At 44.4% G+C, this 21,794-nt stretch overlaps 2 long non-coding RNA genes across 3 annotated transcripts; one reads left to right on the forward strand and one right to left on the reverse strand.

Moving 5' to 3' along the window:
• Nucleotides 1-2,391: 2,391 nt before the first annotated feature.
• LOC134572186 (uncharacterized) lies at nt 2,392-3,831 on the forward strand. Its single transcript, XR_010085262.1, has 3 exons — nt 2,392-2,549; nt 2,668-2,858; nt 3,590-3,831. It is a non-coding gene; the product is annotated as an uncharacterized LOC134572186 (long non-coding RNA).
• A 1,201-nt stretch (nt 3,832-5,032) lies between these two features.
• On the reverse strand, nt 5,033-6,938 carry LOC134572187 (uncharacterized). Of its 2 annotated transcripts, XR_010085263.1 has the most exons (4): nt 6,781-6,938; nt 6,472-6,662; nt 5,533-5,629; nt 5,033-5,218 (listed from the first exon to the last, which is right to left on the reverse strand). It is a non-coding gene; the product is annotated as an uncharacterized LOC134572187 (long non-coding RNA). The 2 variants fall into 2 exon arrangements; XR_010085264.1 differs by lacking the exon at nt 5,533-5,629.
• Nucleotides 6,939-21,794: the final 14,856 nt, after the last annotated feature.

The following is a 21,794-nucleotide window of genomic DNA, read 5'->3' on the forward strand; positions in this document are numbered from 1 at the left end:
TCACAGTGGGAGTAGGTGCAGTGTATTCAATTAGAGTGGTAGGAGTAGGGGCAGTGTATGCAATTAGAGTGGAGGGAGGGGAGCAGTGTATTAGATTAAGGGACAAGGTATTAGATTGGGTGGAGGGGACAGTGTATTAGAGTAGAGGGAGGGGGCAGTGTATTGGATTTGGGGCAATGTATTAGATTTCTGGGCAGTGAATTAGATTGGGTCTGCATAGAGGCACTGAACGCCCACATAGAGATGCTAATTGGCCACACATGCACAATAGCCTTCCAATGCTTTCCTATGGGACAGCATTGGATTGGCTGAGATCAAGTTTGATGATCTCGGCCAATGTGCAGAACACACTCATATGACTTAAAAATCAACAAGATACCGGTGTTCTATCAAAAAGACATACCCCGTAAAAAAGACATACCCCTCGTCACTTCCGGTGACGCGGCCGCACCGGAAGTGACGTTCGGAGGGGGTGTGCGCCGCCGCGCAAGCGCACAACGACTGGGTAGGTGATTTTAGAGCAAGAAGGGGACATTAAGCCCACAGTGCGCACGCGCCTCATAGTACTCCCGTCGGAGGGTCATCGCGCGTGCGCACTGCTGGGCAGAGAGCGCTTCACACACCGCGCGTGCGCAGTTGAGGGGTAGGTAATTTTTATGGCCATTTCGCCTGTGAAATCTCCATACCCCTATACTGCGCGTGCGCGGACCCAATAGACCGCGCGTGCGCAATGTGGGGTAGGGAAATTTCACAGGAGAAATGGCCATAAAATTTACCTACCCCTCAACTGCGCACGCGCGGACTCACATCATCAGCTCCAAACTTATCTGGACACAGGTCAGTCTTTCCCTGCTCCCAACACCCTCAGCCATCCGAGGGGAGGGTACAGTATATTGGGGGGGGGTGTCTGCGCAGTATATTGGGGGGGGGTGTCTGCGCAGTATATTGGGGGGGGTCTGCGCAGTATATTGGGGGGTGTCTGCGCAGTATATTGGGGGGGGTCTGCGCAGTATATTGGGGGGGGTGTCTGCGCAGTATATTGGGGGGGGGTGTCTGCGCAGTATATTGGGGGGGTGTCTGCGCAGTATATTGGGGGGGGTCTGCGCAGTATATTGGGGGGGGTCTGCGCAGTATATTGGGGGGTGTCTGCGCAGTATATTGGGGGGGGGTGTCTGCGCAGTATATTGGGGGGGGTGTCTGCGCAGTATATTGGGGGGGGGTGTCTGCGCAGTATATTGGGGGGGGGTGTTTGCGCAGTATATTGGGGGGGGTGTCTGCGCAGTATATTGGGGGGGGTCTGCGCAGTATATTGGGGGGGGTCTGCGCAGTATATTGGGGGGGGTGTCTGCGCAGTATATGGGGGGGGTGTTTGCGCAGTATATTGGGGGGGGTCTGCGCAGTATATTGGGGGGGTCTGCGCAGTATATTGGGGGGGTCTGCGCAGTATATTGGGGGGGTCTGCGCAGTATATTGGGGGGGTGTCTGCGCAGTATATGGGGGGGGGTGTTTGCGCAGTATATTGGGGGGGGTGTCTGCGCAGTATATTGGGGGGGGTCTGCGCAGTATATTGGGGGGGGTCTGCGCAGTATATTGGGGGGGGTGTCTGCGCAGTATATGGGGGGGTGTTTGCGCAGTATATTGGGGGGGGTCTGCGCAGTATATTGGGGGGGGTCTGCGCAGTATATTGGGGGGTCTGCGCAGTATATTGGGGGGGGTCTGCGCAGTATATGGGGGGGTGTTTGCGCAGTATATTGGGGGGGGTGTCTGCGCAGTATATTGGGGGGGTCTGCGCAGTATATTGGGGGGGTCTGCGCAGTATATTGGGGAGGGGTCTGCGCAGTATATTGGGGGGGGGGTCTGCGCAGTATATGGGGGGGGTGTTTGCGCAGTATATTGGGGGGGTGTCTGCGCAGTATATTGGGGGTGTCTGCGCAGTATATTGGGGGGGTCTGCGCAGTATATTGGGGGGGTCTGCGCAGTATATTGGGGGGGTCTGCGCAGTATATTGGGGGGGGTCTGCGCAGTATATTGGGGGGGGGGTCTGCGCAGTATATGGGGGGGGTGTTTGCGCAGTATATTGGGGGGGTGTCTGCGCAGTATATTGGGGGTGTCTGCGCAGTATATTGGGGGGGTCTGCGCAGTATATTGGGGGGGGTGTCTGCGCAGTATATGGGGGGGGGTGTTTGCGCAGTATATTGGGGGGGGTGTCTGCGCAGTATATTGGGGCGGCTGCACAGTATATTGGGGTGGCCTGTGTGTTAGATGTGGGGGACAGTGTGTTAGATGGAGGGGCTGTTCGTTACATGTGGGGGGGTAGTGTATTATATTTGTGGGCTGTGCGTTAGATGTGTACAACCCTAGTTTCACAGAAAATATTTATTTCCTAGGTATCATATGCCATGGCATGCTTTTTGCTACGAAACCGCAGCCATCTAGTCACTCGCCAGAGAAGGATGAGAAACTGCACCCCAGCGAGAGGGACTGCCTCACATCAGCAACCAAATCCGTCGGTCACCGAATTCAGTAATCTCCGTCTCTTTGTCCATTCTGTATGTATGGTACTCCCAATTCTTATATTTAATCCGGTGTGTCTCCCACAATCTGCGTGCACTGTGTCTGTTATGCCAGTCACTCTAACCTGTTTATTTCTTTTTGTGTGTGTCACAGCTCTGACAAGCATGTTCTCCTATGGGACACGAAGTACATGAAGAGGAATGAAGAAGCACATGTTTGATGGTCGTCTCCAGGGTGGAGAATTTAATTTATAAGTAATGAAGTGGCATCTGACACGTGACAAGCTGCTCCTGTTTGCACAGCAACTTCAACATTGTGTACTGTGATCACGGCATAGTTCAGAGGTAGGTAACCTTGGGCAGTCCAGATGCTGTGAATTACATCTCCCATAATGCTGGCAAAGCATTATGGGAGGTGTAGTCCAAAACCTCTGGAATACCGAATGCGTATGAATGAAAAGTATGCTCTGTGTGAATGGTCAGTAACAAGGGTTGAAGCCTTGACGTGGCGTTACTGCTCACATGTGTATCCATGTGCCAATTCAACCAATGTGAGTCACTGTAATACTTATGAGGTAACCATAAATACCGTGACTAGGGAGAATTAAATGCCTGTATCGCCTAAACACTGCTTACACTGTAACCGTATCTCCTATACACTGCTTACACTGTGACCGTATCTCCTATACACTGCTCATACTGTGACCGTATCTCCTATACACTGCTTACACTGTGACCGGATCTCCTAAACACTGCTCACACTGTGACCGTATCTCCTATACACTGCTTACACTGTGACCGGATCTCCTAAACACTGCTTACACTGTGACCGTATCTCCTATACACTGCTCATACTGTGACCGTATCTCCTATACACTGCTTACACTGTGACCGGATCTCCTAAACACTGCTCACACTGTGACCGTATCTCCTATACACTGCGACCGTGCCACCTAAACACTGCTTACACTGTGAATGTTATTTTTTTCAAGTTAGTTTTAGTGTTTGCAGTTTCATTAAATTGTTAACCACTATCCTCAATCTTCTGTTCTGAGTTTTCTTAGATTTGTGGGAAGAACAAGGTGATCCTCTCAATTTTACACTCCTTTACTGATGGTTCCAGTGCCAGAGAAAAACCCACCACCATTAACCTAGACCTGCTGAAACAGAAGAGATTACCTTCTTCTACAGAAAACTTCCATATGACTGCTTCGGAACGCATGCTGCAGACATGAAGTAACCTTCATCTTCCAGTGATTAATAATCCTGGACGGCCCAGATAGAGAGAGACTATTCTATTATAAAGATACTGCCTTCCTAATGCCATACAGCCTTTCTGTACAGGTGATTGAACTTTCTCCATGTTGGATACGACACTGTTTTTTTCAGCCAGTTTCCGCATTGACTTTTATATTTTTTTCACTATACATATAAAGTGTAAACTGCATATTAACTTTGAATAAATAAAGTATATTGCTGACACCTTAATATGCTACTTGTGTTACTTAACTATAAATAATAACAGCACTTGCTGTGTCCCAATGTATGACATCACTGCAATTCTACAGCAGGGTGATGAGATGGTGGATTTCAGAGGAGAAAACACAAAAAAACAAAGACTTCAGGTTTTATTGTTGAACACAGATTGGAGTGCCTTTTTGGCGTTATAGATGTTTTGGGAACCTATATAAATTTAGAAATGGGGTAAAGACTCTTTGTTTTAAAGGAAACCTATGGTGCTAGGAATATCAAACTGTATTTCTAACACCCTCTTCAGCCTTTTTGTCAGTTACCTGATTGTTAGGTCAGGCTCCGCCAACATCAGGTCCCTCCTGCGCACACATTTGGGCTTCCACATCGGAAAGCATTAACTCAAGGCTTTTCTATAGCGTTTTTAAAGACACTGGTTGTCCTCATGCAAAGCGTGAGGATGTCCAGTGTCATTTCACGTAGTTGGTCTCCGCTAAGGACCTGAAGCGCCTCTAGTGCCTGTCTGGTAGACAGCCAATAGAGGATGAGAATCTTTCAAGGTAATTATTGCAGTTCCTCAGAAACTGCAATATTTCACATTGCAGGGTTAAGGGGACATAGGCACTGCACCCAAACCACTTCAGCGAGATGAAGTGGTCTTGGTGACTATAGTGTCCCTTTAAAGAGCAACTTCTTTCTCTGCTTATTGCTATCTTTTGAAAGTCATCACTGTTATAAGCAAAACTTTCCATAGGCACAGTGACAAGAGGACCTATGTGCACCATAAATTATCATAGTTTGATACAAAGCCATATTTCCGAACAGTCCTGGATTGTTTGATAGAGTACCAGTTTGGGGTTGCTCTCCATTGTCCCACAGTAATTAGCAGGTTAACGTTGATTACAGATACACATTTCACTGCACATTTCAACATTTTTTGGAGTTTTAATATTATTTTTTTTGCAGGGAACAGCAGTAAACAAAAAGTCTAACAATATTTGTTAATTTCTAATGTAACAAAATAGTGAAAAAATATGTTGTACATCAATTACATACATAATAATTGCACGTGGACTATTATCAGATATTGTTAGCCGCTCTATACTCTTAAGATTATAACTCCTGACTAGGACTTAGATGATGCTGTGATGAGATCTTCCTTTAGTACAGCCTTCTGTATCCAATAGTCTCTTATGCAGGGACTCCTCAAGGCGGTTTGCTCCTTCCCTCGGGAGCTGTAAAAATAAAAAATTAAGTTAAAACTCACCAGAACGCATATTACAATCTACATATTTGCAGATTAACGCTCCAGATGCTGAAGAGGACCTTGAGAAAGAAGATGCATACAGAGGACATTTTAAGTCCAATAAAAAATACCTTCACCTGCCCTTCATGTCCACTGGAATACAAGTGGAACAGTGACCATCTGGGGTCTTTGCACAACATTCAAAATACATACATAAAATATCATAAAAATATTAAGTGCTTTAGGGTTCGGTCATAATATCAGAATTGGGTCTAATGCAACAGAGGTTTCCATTTCAAGAACCTGTTGAATTCCTGCTGAGCCGCCAGTCATAGATGATGCACAACTATCCTCTTGTTAAACAGAACGATGGTCTCTATCCCGTACTGGGACACCAGATCTAAAATACAGAAAATGCATTTAGTGTATAATGCTTTAAGCTGCCTCCCACATCAAACAGAAACTTGATCTGGAATTGAGAAAACAGTATATATAATGATTTAAACCTGACCAAACTGGGGCACTATATCTGGAACACTTTATTACCCCCCCTGATTAAAGTGGCATGGAGTATATAACCCTAGATTTCCCCTTTGATGGATCCTGATAAGTATAAGCAGTTTTTATGATACAGTCACAGTGTGAGCAGTGTTTAGGAGATACGGTCACAGTGTAAGCAGTGTATAGGAGATACGGTCACAGTGTAAGCAGTGTATAGGAGATACGGTCACAGTGTGAGCAGTGTTTAGGAGATACGGTCACAGTGTAAGCAGTGTATAGGAGATACGGTCACAGTGTAAGCAGTGTATAGGAGATACGGTCACAGTGTGAGCAGTGTTTAGGAGATCCGGTCACAGTGTAAGCAGTGTATAGGAGATACGGTCACAGTATGAGCAGTGTATAGGAGATACGGTCACAGTGTAAGCAGTGTATAGGAGATACGGTTACAGTGTAAGCAGTGTTTAGGCGATACAGGCATTTAATTCTCCCTAGTCACGGTATTTATGGTTACCTCATAAGTATTACAGTGACTCACATTGGTTGAATTGGCACATGGATACACATGTGAGCAGTAACGCCACGTCAAGGCTTCAACCCTTGTTACTGACCATTCACACAGAGCATACTTTTCATTCATACGCATTCGGTATTCCAGAGGTTTTGGACTACACCTCCCATAATGCTTTGCCAGCATTATGGGAGATGTAATTCACAGCATCTGGACTGCCCAAGGTTACCTACCTCTGAACTATGCCGTGATCACAGTACACAATGTTGAAGTTGCTGTGCAAACAGGAGCAGCTTGTCACGTGTCAGATGCCACTTCATTACTTATAAATTAAATTCTCCACCCTGGAGACGACCATCAAACATGTGCTTCTTCATTCCTCTTCATGTACTTCGTGTCCCATAGGAGAACATGCTTGTCAGAGCTGTGACACACACAAAAAGAAATAAACAGGTTAGAGTGACTGGCATAACAGACACAGTGCACGCAGATTGTGGGAGACACACCGGATTAAATATAAGAATTGGGAGTACCATACATACAGAATGGACAAAGAGACGGAGATTACTGAATTCGGTGACCGACGGATTTGGTTGCTGATGTGAGGCAGTCCCTCTCGCTGGGGTGCAGTTTCTCATCCTTCTCTGGCGAGTGACTAGATGGCTGCGGTTTCGTAGCAAAAAGCATGCCATGGCATATGATACCTAGGAAATAAATATTTTTCTGTGAAACTAGGGTTGTACACATCTAACGCACAGCCCACAAATATAATACACTACCCCCCCACATGTAACGAACAGCCCCTCCATCTAACACACTGTCCCCCACATCTAACACACAGGCCACCCCAATATACTGTGCAGCCGCCCCAATATACTGCGCAGACACCCCCCCCAATATACTGCGCAAACACCCCCCCCCATATACTGCGCAGACACCCCCCCCAATATACTGCGCAGACCCCCCCAATATACTGCGCAGACCCCCCCAATATACTGCGCAGACACCCCCAATATACTGCGCAGACACCCCCCCAATATACTGCGCAGACCCCCCCCCAATATACTGCGCAGACCCCCCCCAATATACTGCGCAGACCCCCCCAATATACTGCGCAGACCCCCCCAATATACTGCGCAGACACCCCCCCCAATATACTGCGCAAACACCCCCCCCATATACTGCGCAGACCCCCCCCCAATATACTGCGCAGACCCCCCAATATACTGCGCAGACCCCCCCAATATACTGCGCAGACCCCCCCCAATATACTGCGCAGACCCCCCCCAATATACTGCGCAAACACCCCCCCATATACTGCGCAGACACCCCCCCCAATATACTGCGCAGACCCCCCCCAATATACTGCGCAGACCCCCCCCAATATACTGCGCAGACACCCCCCCCAATATACTGCGCAAACACCCCCCCCATATACTGCGCAGACACCCCCCCCAATATACTGCGCAGACCCCCCCCAATATACTGCGCAGACCCCCCCAATATACTGCGCAGACCCCCCCAATATACTGCGCAGACCCCCCCCAATATACTGCGCAAACACCCCCCCCATATACTGCGCAGACACCCCCCCCAATATACTGCGCAGACCCCCCCCAATATACTGCGCAGACCCCCCCCAATATACTGCGCAGACACCCCCCCCAATATACTGCGCAAACACCCCCCCCAATATACTGCGCAGACACCCCCCCCAATATACTGCGCAGACACCCCCCCCCAATATACTGCGCAGACACCCCCCCCCAATATACTGCGCAGACACCCCCCAATATACTGCGCAGACCCCCCCCAATATACTGCGCAGACCCCCCCCAATATACTGCGCAGACACCCCCCCCCAATATACTGCGCAGACACCCCCCCCCCAATATACTGCGCAGACACCCCCCCCAATATACTGCGCAGACCCCCCCCAATATACTGCGCAGACACCCCCCAATATACTGCGCAGACCCCCCCCAATATACTGCGCAGACACCCCCCCCCAATATACTGCGCAGACACCCCCCCCCAATATACTGTACCCTCCCCTCGGATGGCTGAGGGTGTTGGGAGCAGGGAAAGACTGACCTGTGTCCAGATAAGTTTGGAGCTGATGATGTGAGTCCGCGCGTGCGCAGTTGAGGGGTAGGTAAATTTTATGGCCATTTCTCCTGTGAAATTTCCCTACCCCACATTGCGCACGCGCGGTCTATTGGGTCCGCGCACGCGCAGTATAGGGGTATGGAGATTTCACAGGCGAAATGGCCATAAAAATTACCTACCCCTCAACTGCGCACGCGCGGTGTGTGAAGCGCTCTCTGCCCAGCAGTGCGCACGCGCGATGACCCTCCGACGGGAGTACTATGAGGCGCGTGCGCACTGTGGGCTTAATGTCCCCTTCTTGCTCTAAAATCACCTACCCAGTCGTTGTGCGCTTGCGCGGCGGCGCACACCCCCTCCGAACGTCACTTCCGGTGCGGCCGCGTCACCGGAAGTGACGAGGGGTATGTCTTTTTTACGGGGTATGTCTTTTTGATAGAACACCGGCATTTGTTTTTTACAGCTGTGCAACAGCATACATTCATCATTTCAGTCACATTACCAAACTTATCTTAATATTTCAAGGTAGTTAGACTGAAACATTGGCTATATGCAAATAGTCATCGCCTTAAAATAAATTTGCTCTTTTGTTTACTTTGAAACAAGGACGTCCAGTGTCAGTTAGACAACTTTGTTTATACTGTACTTTTCTAAATAAACCTAAGTTTCTATAAAAACTGAGGTTTTTGCATTTTTACGGCCAACATAAACTTAAAGGGACACAGTAGTAATTAAAACAACTTTAGCTTAAAAAAAACTGTTTTGGTGTAAAGATCATGCCCCTGCAGTCTCACTGCTCAATTATCTGCTATTCACAAGTTAAATCACTTTGTTTATGCAACCCTGGGCACTCCTTTCTGCATGTGACTTACACAGCCTTCCTAAACACTTCCTGTAAAGAGTCATCTAATGTTTACACTTCCTTTATTGTAAATTATGTTAAATTGAGAATTTCATATCTCTTGCTCTGCTAATTGCTTTCTAGACCCCGCACATAATTAAAACTACATTTACAGATCAGGAGATAAAAACCTTTAAAGTAAGTTACATCTGATTGAAAATAAAATCATTTTGTTTTAATGCAGGCTGTGTCAGTCACAGCCAGAGGAGGTATGGCTAGAGCTGCATAAACAGAAACAAAGGTGATTTAACTCCTAAATGGCAGTGAATTGAGCAGTAAAACTTCAGAGGCATGATCTATACACCAAAACTGCTTCATTAACCTAAAGTTGTTTTGTTGACTGTAGTGTCCCTTTAAATCTTGTTTTTTTTGGCCCATGTTAGCCTTTGAGTTTGACATGCTTCACGTACATAATTGGAACTATTTATATTGTGCTGCATATACATACTGCTATTTAATGAGTGCTTTCAAAAAATGGAGATGTCACAGCTGCCAATTTTTAAGTATTACCTTTTGTCCATGATATATGAGAAGAACTATGAAAAATCCATTTGATAAACCATCTGAGCATAGCTGTTGTCTTACAGGTCAAGGACTTTGTCTGTAGATGCACAGTACAGTGGCCAAGAGAGAGTAGCTGGGAAGTATTATTTAATCAACACTATTTCTAGATCTCTTTTTTATTCCAAACACTGCCCTTTCATAAGTACGTCTTTGGTCTATTTGCAGTGGGCGAAAGTGCATAGAATGATGTTCTTATATCCATGAAGGTGTTCCCCTGAGTCCCAGTTATACTTTAAAAGCATTGCCCTTAAACTTATTAGGAAAGTGTGTGAAGTGACCGGTCAATCCTCAGCCACTGGGGACAGAAGAAAAATAATTGCACTGTTTTTTTGTGTCTGTGCTAAACCTTCCTTTTTATTAACCCTTACATTACTACACAGCTTAATTAACCCCTTAAGGACACATGACATGTGTGACATGTCATGATTCCCTTTTATTCCAGAAGTTTGGTCCTTAAGGGGTTAAAGAAACATTAAAGAGTGGATTTTACCTCGTTTTATCAATGCATTATATATAAAATACAAATATAAATTAAAAAGTTGAATTTGTTTTTTTTTTTAGAAACCCTTTAAATTTTATTTTATGTTTAAAATAAATCTGCTATTCCCCCAAACATCTGATTTTGTCCTAATGGACAAAATCGTGTGAAAATGATTATATTTCAACTGCAATCATTAACCAAATCGAAATTCAATGGGAGAGAATCTGCATCAATCACCCTGATGCATTAGGTATCTGGATTAAAATACGTGTTTTCACATCTGAATTCTATACAAAGTACATTTATAAAGCAGCTAGCATGTATGCTTTCACACTTATTTACGTTAAATTTAAATAGAAAAATTATTGGGATGGTACCTACTGATAAGAAACTATTGCAGAGGACTTGATCCTTACCTCTTTCTATGGGCGGACCCTAACCATTTCAAATCTTTTAACATATCCAATCAGATACCACCAGTCTTATAAAATGGATGTTTAAATTTAGAAAAAAAAAACTGCAAATTCTCTACAATTAAATATATAACAAGTGCCAGTCCCATCATAGCCCTGTCCATACACCTTTAAAACCTGAATATTTTCCACTTGCAATCTTATAATATAAAAACAATATCAGAAATATATCATAATAGCGTGTTACACTTTAATGCTGTTTTACAAACAAAATTCAACCTACCATCTCGTGAGTTATTTAATAATATTAGGATTAAAAATGTTCTCTCTGGGGGCGTGGCCTGGCTACTCGAGAGAGTGGATGTGTGAGTGACCAGCTCCGTCGAGGGTAAAGGAAAAACAGCAATTAGCAGAGCAGTAGAGACTCGGAACCACTCAAGGTGATTACCGGATACCTACCTGAGATAGCCATGTCCCAAAGATCCACAAAAAAAGCGAAACTGCGCCAGCCAGCGTTGCAAGTTGCGGCCTTAACATCGCCGCGACGAATTCCACAAGATGGCGCCGACGGCCCTTCATCTCCTGCTGCATGCTCAGACAGAAGCGATAACACCTCTGTCTCCTTAGACAATCTGAATCCTGCATCAGAGACCGCACTATACAAGATGCTCAAAGATATGCAGCATACTCTCCAAGCTGAATTTGCTAAATTAGCTCGAGATGTACGGAATGACATTAAAGAAATCGGTGAGCGCACCGCTAAATTAGAAGATAAAGCGGATGAAATCATAGAAGCTCACAATAATTTAGCAGACACCTATGAATCACTTGCAGAAAAAGTGAATTTCCTAACTGCTAAGGTGGCGGACCAGGAGGACCGCGACAGGCGCAACAATATCCGCCTGCGCGGCATCCCCGAAACTGTCACAGTGATGGAACTCAAGGCCTACACTCAGACTTTCTTTAAAACTCTATGCCCGCAACTTGACGATCGTGATTTGTGCATCGATCGCATCCACCGACTACCAAAGCCACGATTTCTGGCGAATACTGTACCGCGTGATGTTATTGTCCGAATACACTATTTTACCACAAAAGAAATGATCATGCGCAAAATCAGGGATACCACGGACATACCAGCGGAATACACTGGGATCCAGCTTTTCACTGACTTGTCCGCGGCCACACTTGCAAAACGGAAATCGCTCTTAACCATCACTAAAGCACTACGCCAAGCAACTGTCCTCTACAAATGGGGATATCCTACTCGATTAATAGTGAAGAGGAACGGCATCGAACACCAGATAAAAACCGAAGCTGAAGGAATTCATCTCTTGACGGAATGGAAAATCCCGTTTGATCAGAGTACTGGAGAAGATCGCCCAATTGAACACCGCAAATCACCGGCAAAAATCTCGAAGGACTGGATACAAGTTCCAAGGCCTAAATGAAGGACCACTACGAATAAGGTCGATAGACCCGCTATTACCTTGCTTTTCAGAGCCGACTTGACCTGACATCACGTGAGGTTACTAATGTATATTCGTACATGATGATTGGTTATAATTATGTTGTATTATAGCCCGTTTGGCTACTGTACTGTTATGCATCGGCACGTCTCTACCGATAAAAGTACTAACTACTGGCTTAGCTCACCACTGGTGAGGACTTAAGGCAATATTGACACATTACTGATATTAGTCCCTACCTATATATTGCATTCACCCTCCCCCGATTTGGCTACATGTGGCCGATACTTCTTATTCGGACACTGGACGGTAAGTCCTGGAGTGTCTTGTTGTACATAGTTGCCATCTGGCACTTTAAATCCCTTCCTCTCCCTCCGTTTCTTCACCCTTCCCCCTCTCCATTATGGCCCCTGAATGAATACACAGACCTAAAGGTCATAAAGTCGCAATGCAAACATGTCTGGGTCAATAATGTATTATGGCATTTACAATGGTTTAATCTTCCTCTCCTAAGCCCCCTCAAACGTAAGTGGTCACAGGATGACTCACGATACCACAAACAGGACAAGGGCAGGGTATTAATTCACTATTATTGTTATATTGGTAGCATTTATGTTTTTTGTACAGACGAAACTCCTCTCTACACTTTTATGATCGCTAATATAGGTGTGCTGAGAAGACAGACTCCACCCCGGGATTATTCCCAGGTTGAATACATTCCATTTATTATTGGAAACTTTTCTTATTTTTCTGATGCCTTTAAATATACTCTCCCTTAATACTAAGGGTTTAAACTCTCCGCATAAGAGGAGATTAGCCCTAACAGAAGCCACAAAACTTCAAACAAAAGCAGCGTTCTTTCAAGAGACCCACTTTCTGAAATCTAAAATGCCCAAGTTCTCTTCTAAACAATTCCCGATTGGTTTCCATGTGGGATATGTAAAGAAAAAGAGAGGAGTCTCAATCTTGATAAGTAAAGATGTGGTATTCTCGTTTCACCATAAAGTCATTGATAAAGAGGGTAGATTTTTATTGTTGCAATGTTTTTTGAACAATGAGCCCTACACACTGCTGAATGTTTATGGCCCCCATGACAATCAACTGCAGTTTGCTAACAAAATACTTGCATTGACACACACGCACTCATTTGGAACATTAGTTATAGGAGGGGATACAAACTTTGTATTAGATGATATAATGGATACGACTTCAACCAATACTGTAACACAGGCCACGGCCCGCAAACGTTCGATTGTGGCGTCAAATCTCAGGAAAGCAATTCATTCATCGGAGCTTTTAGATGCCTGGAGGGTACTCCACCCTTCAGACAAAGATTACACATTTTATTCGCAAATACACAATTCATATTCGCGTATAGACAGATTTTTAGTTCATTCCTCCACGATCCCAAAAGTACGTGCTGTAAATATAGGGATTATTACGTGGTCGGACCACGCGCCCATCACTATCTCACTGCAGGAACGCTTTCCCTCTAAGGGTCGCGGAACCTGGCGTCTCAACGAAATCTTACTGAAAGACCCCCTTATCAGACGCCAAATTGCAGAAGACCTTAAGACGTATTTTGAATTCAATACCACCCAAGATACTACTATAGAATCGATTTGGCAGGCTCACAAAGCCGTAATTAGAGGATCTTTCATCAAACATGCTAGCCGAGCCAAAAAACAAAGGGAAAAAGAATACTCCACCCTTATCAATGAAATTGCGGCTCTTACGCACGCTAACAAGATAAGCCCTTCTATAACACGTAGTGAGACACTTAGACGCCTCCAAACTAAATTGAATGAAATAGATATAGACAAAGCAAATTTTATTCTCCAACGCTATAAACATAAATTTTTTGCACATGGGAACAAGGCGGGCTCTGTATTAGCGGCCAAATTAAAAGCTAGAATGGCCAACTCTAGGGTGGCCTGGATTTATTCCTCAATGCACAAAAAATTAATGAACCCACAGGACATTGTGGACGAATTTGCACGCTATTATAGTACTCTGTACAACCTTAAAGAGGATAATACCACACATACTCCATCCCTTTCCCAAATACAATCTTTTTTAAATACGGTTGATCTGCCCACTCTACAACAATCTGAAATTGATTTACTCATCCAACCAATCTCTGAACAAGAATTGGGCCAAATTATCAGACAACTACCCCGACATAAAGCCCCGGGCCCAGATGGACTCTCTAATATTTATTATCAGACATTTTTTACTACCCTAGCTCCCTCTCTGACGGCATTTCTTAATCACTGTTTTACTAAAGGGGATATGCCACCCGAAATGCTACAAGCGCATGTGTCTACTTTACCAAAACCTGGCAAACCGGCCACATTGTGCCAAAACTTTAGACCTATATCACTTCTAAATTGTGACACCAAGCTCTATGCTAAGATCCTAGCTGATAGATTGAAAAACATTCTAACTCGAATTATTCATACTGATCAATCAGGGTTTGTGACATCTAGACAAGGATCAGACAATACGAGGAAAATTCTTAATATAATAGCCCATATGGAATCATCTCACATGGAAGGCCTTCTCTTAGCGCTGGACGCGGAGAAGGCCTTCGACAGGTTGAATTGGCTTTACATGGAACAAGTTCTGATAAAATTCGGCTTCCCCGACCCATTTATTAAAGGGATTCTGGCCCTCTATGGCAAACCATCAGCCAAGGTAGCTAATGCCGGTTTTATATCACAACCCTTTTTGATAACAAATGGCACACGTCAAGGCTGTCCGTTATCGCCCCTTTTATTTGTCTTATCCTTGGAACCCTTAGCAGATAGGATACGGAAGAACAATGAAATAACAGGGATAACCATTTCCAACTCGGAATGCAAACTCTCTATGTTTGCAGATGACGTTCTCATCACCATGTCAAACCCGACCCATTCCCTACCTCATCTTATGAGTACACTACAAGAATACAGCGCCATTTCTTATTATAAGTTAAACCAAACGAAGACACAAGCCTTACCACTGAGACTTCCACAAACCACTGTCCAAACACTGAAAGACAGATTTTCCTTCGATTGGAGGCAGACACATATCACATACCTAGGTATAAAGATATCAACCACGTTGAGAGAAATCATTAAACATAATTACTCGACACTACCACGAATGTGTACTCAAACGATATATAAGTGGAAAGATGTAATGCTGTCTTGGTTTGGGAAGATAAACGTAATTAAAATGGTACTTCTTCCCAAATTACTGTATATGTTTCGGATGATACCAATCCCGATCTCCCCGACACTAGGCAAACAAGTTCAAAGAATCATATCCACATATATATGGGGGGGTAAAAGACCTCGTCTGTCTTCCAGTCTTCTCCAAGTCCCGACTTCAAAAGGTGGACTGGGTACCCCCAACATAATACAATACCAGAAAGCGGCTCTGTTGGAAACAGCAGTCAAGCTCCATGCCGCTAAGTCCACATTACAATGGGTGGATATAGAAAACAATTATAGCCCAATGGGGTCCCCAGTAGAAATCATGTGGACACCTAAACATTTGAGGAAACATACTCATACATTGTTGCCACTATCTAAATTCTCGATTCAGGCGTGGGATAAGTTACATTATAAACACATACCTGACCGTAAGTTTTTGCCGTGGGCGCCATTAAATGCACTAGCCGCGGTTTCTCCTTGGCTATCTGTACACAAATGGAAACAGATGGGTAATCCCCGGATAATAGATATTTGTAGCTGCGATGAGATCCTACCGTTTCCAGAACTCCAAGCTCTTTATGACTTACCCCACTCATTCATATTCCCTTACCTTCAATTGAAGGACGTCATAGCTACTAGAGTTACCACACTAGTAGATCTGGCCCCAGGGCCAAGCAAGAACCTTCTCAAACTGTATGATAGATGCCATAAATCCCCAATAAAGACCAAAACTTTGTCTTTAAGCTATCTTACCTTGATCGAGCAATCCCCTGAACCGAAGGTTGCTTATAAATCCCAGTGGCACAAAGAAAACCCTCAGAATTTCACAGATGATCAATGGCTTAAATCGCTCCTGGCATTAAAAGGGGTTACCTCCTGTTACTCTCATATAGAGTCTCATAAAAAACTTATTTATCGGTGGTATCTCACGCCGGACAGATTACACCAAATTTACCCTAATGTTCCTGATAGCTGTTGGAGATGTCTCCAGTCCAAGGGTACCATGACCCATATATGGTGGGATTGCCCCCTTATTGTACCTTTATGGGAGGAGGCCCAAAACTTATGGAATGAAGTAGGCTTTCAGTCCTTAACTTTGACATCACGAATTGGTATATTTTTAATGACACCGGATAATTTGTCACACACGGATAAACAGTTATTAAGCATATTAATCCTAGCTACACGTAGTCTTATTGCTGCTAATTGGAAACAGACCACATGCCCGCACCCTAACTTACTGTACCATAAAACAAGGCAGTTTTTAAGGTATGAACTAATGTCAGCACACTCGGCTACACAATTATCTACAGCCCAATATAATTGGCACCACTGGAACTCAAATGCCTATATAATAAAGAAGGATAAGGGCTCTTAACACAGTCGTGACTCATATCGGATATGTGAGCGGGCAGAGAGTAATAGATTAAACAGAGCAATTTCTAATATATTCCGACCAAGTTCACTACACCTCTTGATCGCTCTGCTAGGCCTACAATAACCATACACAACATCTACTTTAGATGTCCTTTTCAATGTATGCAATTTATTGACTCTAATACTACACTCTGCCCAATCTGGAACTTAGTTTACGGGGACCGATGCTCCATGGGTCTTCGTACATTGTATCAGGTTGTCTTCTTGTAATGTACCTTTATGTTGTACCATATTACGCAACGTAATATCTCCTTGCAAAGAACTATAAGACACTCATACCGTACCGGAGGAGACTAAATTGTGCCAGTCGCACCTTTGTATATTACATACTGATGTAAAAATGTTTCTACTGATATGTTTTCACCAGGGAATGCTTCCAGTCAACCGACTTCATTGTAATTTACTGAATGACTTTATGACTTAATGTGTACCGTTGCTATGTATTCTTTTGGACCTTGCATATGTTTCCCCTCCCCTCCCCTCTTCCCTTCTTTTTTCTGTATCCCAATCCCAATGAAAATCTTTCAATAAAACTCAAATTTAAAAAAAAAAAAAATGTTCTCTCTTTAGATTTATCCTTTGAGACAGTTATAATAGACATTATAGATAAGTTACAAATTTCTTCAAAAACAGTTGCCACAATAGGTAAAGTTCTTGATAAAACATCTAGTATAAATAAATCAAAAGCTGTCTTGAGATGGGAACTAGATTTGGATTTTTCTACACCTTTACAGACCTGGCATTATGCTTGGTGCCTAACTAGAAAGGCCAGGACTGCATTAATTTACATGAGCAATATTTAAAAGTAGTCCAAAGATGGTATTTGGTCCCTGCTAGGCTCTCAAAAATGTATTCCACTCAAGTGAATCAAGTGAATCAAGTATTCCACTCAAGTGAATCAAAATCCTATAGGTTCTCACGTACAGATCTGGTGGGACTGTCCTAAACTTTTCTCTCTCAACTGTGATTTAGAGGCAACAGATGAGAGATCTTTTTGGTATACAATATAGGCTGACTCTTAAGGCTTTCCTATTCCACATTGATCTCCCGTCATCTGATAAGCACAAGAAATATCTCTATATTAATATCTTTGCAGCTACAAAAATCTGCTTAGCCAGATATTGGAGAAAGTCAGCTATTCCAACATGGGCTGAAATACAAACACAAATAAACTTCCAATGTGATACAGAAAAACATTTCTTTGAAAGAGATACAAAGTCAACACAGCTATATAAGAATATTTGGGACCCTTGGAAACAATATCGTAATCAAGCTCTACCCTGTGAGTTTAGATAGAAACCATACAATATGAACCCACAAACCCGCCCACCAGCCCGAGCAGCAACTATTAGCTTTAAACCCGCTGCCCCCCCCTTTTCCCCTTATGTCTCGATACATCCCTAGATGTACTCATAATATAAAAACTGATATACCCTCAAGTTAAATGACTGGATGCGACTCCATTCTATTCCTGAATTACTGATTATTAATTTAATCATCTTTTTGGAGATAAATGATCTTCATACTAACAATGATTGTTGAATATTACTGCAGTCATTTGTCTTTATGTTTTGTATATTATCTGTACACCATGTATATGTTGTTTTATGTGTTTTATAACTCTGTAGAAAACCTAAATAAAGACGAATATATAATAAATACATTTAAAAAAATAAAGCAGCTATCCACAACATAAAAAATAATAAATAAAATATAATCAATAATCAATCCCCATGTTAATATAATGGAGGTTTAAAACCTCCCTTTGCCCCATGTGCCATGCGGCAAGTGGGGGCATATCTACAATTTTTTTTTTAAAATAGCGAGTGGGCCACATGGAGATTTGGCCTGTGAAATATTTACCTGTGGGTAACAGGTGGGAGACATTAAATAAATAATGTGGGGTCCACCCCCTTCCTCCACTCATTGACGGCAAATGTTGTCTTAATTTTAATATTCAGGGGAGAGGACCTAATGCTCCCCCCACCATTAAACATGGGTGGCAGGTGGGGGCTCCAAATAAGCAAACATGTGTGGTGAACATGTTATTTTTTTAATCGCAAAAACAAAACAAAACAGAAAACAGAAATTACTGCAGACTGAGCTCTCCTAATAGGGAAAGCCCTTATAAAGACTTTCCCACACTATGTCTATTAGCCCGCCAGCTTTTACCATACAAGCTGGTGGAGTCTGATGCGTTAAAAAAATTTGTGGCTATTGGGATACCGCAGTGGAAGGTACCCGGACGAAATTTCTTTGCACAAAAGGCAATCCCCAACCTGTACTCGATTGTGCAAAAGGAAGTAATGGCATGTCTGGCACATAGTGTTGGGGCAAGGGTCCATCTGACCACTGATACCTGGTATGCAAAGCATGGTCAGGGCAGGTATATCACCTACACTGCGCATTGGGTAAACCTGCTGACGGCTGCCAAGCATGGAATGCGTGGCTTTGCAGAGGAGTTGGTGACACATGCCACGACTTGCAGGCAGGCCTGCTGCCACCTCCTCTACTCCTCCTACTCCATCCTCTTCCATAACCTCCTCGGCTGAGTCCTCTTCTGCTGCTGCGTCTTGCTCCACATCAACGGCACCCCCCCAGCTCCCCAGGTACTATTCCACATCCCGGATACGAAAGTGTGACGCCGTCTTGGGTTTGACTTGCTTGAAAGCAAAGAGTCACACCGGACAAGCACTCCTGTCCACCCTGAACGCACAGGTGGAAAAGTGGCTGACTCCGCAGCAACTGGATATCGGCAAAGTGGTTTGTGACAACGGAACAAATTTGTTGGCGGCATTAAAGTTGGGCAAGTTGACACGTGCCGTGCATGGCACATGTGTGTAATCTGATCGTACAACGCTTTGTGTATAAGTACACAGGCTTACAGGACGTCCTGAAGCAGGCCAGGAAGGTGTGTGGCCATTTCAGGCGTTCCTACATGGCCATGGCGCACTTTGCAGATATCCAGCGGCGAAACAACATGCCAGTGAGGCGCTTGATTTGCGACAGCCCGACACGTTGGAATTCAACACTCCTAATGTTCGACCGCCTGCTCCAACAAGAAAAAGCCGTTAGTGAATATTTGTATGACCGGGGTGCTAGGACAGCCTCTGGGGAGCTGGGAATTTTTTTGCCACGTTACTGGACGCTCATGCGCAATGCCTGTAGGCTCATGCGTCCTTTTGAGGAGGTGACAAACCTAGTCAGTCGCACCGAAGGCACCATCAGCGACATCATACCATTTGTTTTCTTCCTGGAGCGTGCCCTGCGAAGAGTGCTGGATCAGGCCGTAGATGAGCGTGAAGAGAAAGAGGAAGAGTTGTGGTCACCATCACCACCAGAAACAGCCATATCAGCATTGCTTGCTGGACCTGCGGCAACGCTGGAAGAGGATTGTGAGGAAGAGGAGTCAGAGGAGGAATGTGGCTTTGAGGAGGAGGAGGAAGACCAACCACAACAGGCATCCCAGGGTGCTCGTTGTCACCTATCTGGTACCCGTGGTGTTGTACGTGGTTGGGGGGAAGAACATACCTTCATTGAGATCACTGAGGAGGAGGAACGGGAAATGAGTAGCTCGGCATCCAACCTTGTGCAAATGGGGTCTTTCATGCTGTCGTGCCTGTTGAGGGACCCTCATATAAAAAGGCTGAAAGAGAAAGAACTGTATTGGGTGTCCACGCTACTAGACCCCCGGTATAAGAAAACAGTGGTGGAAATGTTACCAAATTACAACAAGTCGGAAAGGATGCAGCATTTGCAAAATAAATTAAAAAGTATGCTTTACACAGCGTATAAGGGTGATGTCACAGCACAACGGGAATCTAACAGGGGAAGAGGTGAAAGTCATCCTCCTCCTCCCACGACAACGCCGGCAAGGACAGGATGCTTTAAAGACGTGTTGTTGATGGAGGACATGCAGAGCTTTTTAAGTCCTACGCATCGCCACAGCCCTTCGGGATCCACCCTCAGAGAACGACTCGACCGACAGGTAGCAGACTACCTCGCCTTAACTGCAGATATCGACACTCTGAGGAGCAATGCACCCCTGGGTGTGCAGGCTTGACTTGTGGCCTGAGCTATCCCAATTTGTGATAGAACTTCTGGCCTGCCCCACTTCAAGTGTCCTGTCAGAAAGGACCTTCAGTGCAGCAGGAGGTATTGTCACTGAGAAGAGAAGTTGCCTAGGTCAAAAAAGTCTAGATTACCTCACCTTTATTAAGATGAATGAGGGATGGATCCCGAAGGGACTGACAGTGGGCGATACATTCGAAAAAGGCCTGATGAGATGAGCTGCCTTGGGCTAAAAATGGTCCACACGCTGCAGTATTTTAGCTCTGAATGCCGGTTGACTTGCGTGACTTATCCGCCACCAACTAGGGTTCAAGCCGCAATGTTTTAGGGCACATTCTGCCTGGGAAACAAACATCAATTTTTATGGCCGCTGCGGCTGCAACAATACCTCATTTTTCAGGCATGTGTACATGCCTAATTTTTCGGCCCTCTGGTGCTGCACTGTGGCTTCAAAAACCAAACCAAAAAAAAGGCACATAACAGGGATTAAACTGATAGGAATAGTACTACTTAACACACCAATCCTATCTGGTGGCACATTAGATTGCACGCGCAGTGCCCCAAATTTGAAGTAGGAGGACCGACCAAGCATCTTTTTCCATCTCCCGGTTCCTAAAATCGATGCCATATACACGTCCCCTGATAGGGCGCCAGCTCGTTATTCTCTTTTTCACTTCACTAGGGACACTTTACTGCACTATGGGCACTTAGACCCACTCTTTGTCTTGCACAGTGTTATTCCTAGCCAGCATCTGTGATGGGAAATCAGGCAGTCATCTAAACGTTTAGATTGAGCTTTAGCTTAGAACACCCTTGAAGGTGTTTAAGGAGATTAGGGCTAGTTTAGATGATTCTTCTTAGAAGTCTTTTTAGCCCTTCTACCTATCCAGCATTTCTGGAAACTAGCTAAGAGA

The sequence above is a fragment of the Pelobates fuscus genome, chromosome 9 (assembly GCF_036172605.1).
Source record: "Pelobates fuscus isolate aPelFus1 chromosome 9, aPelFus1.pri, whole genome shotgun sequence".
In the NCBI taxonomy this organism is placed as follows: domain Eukaryota; kingdom Metazoa; phylum Chordata; class Amphibia; order Anura; family Pelobatidae; genus Pelobates; species Pelobates fuscus.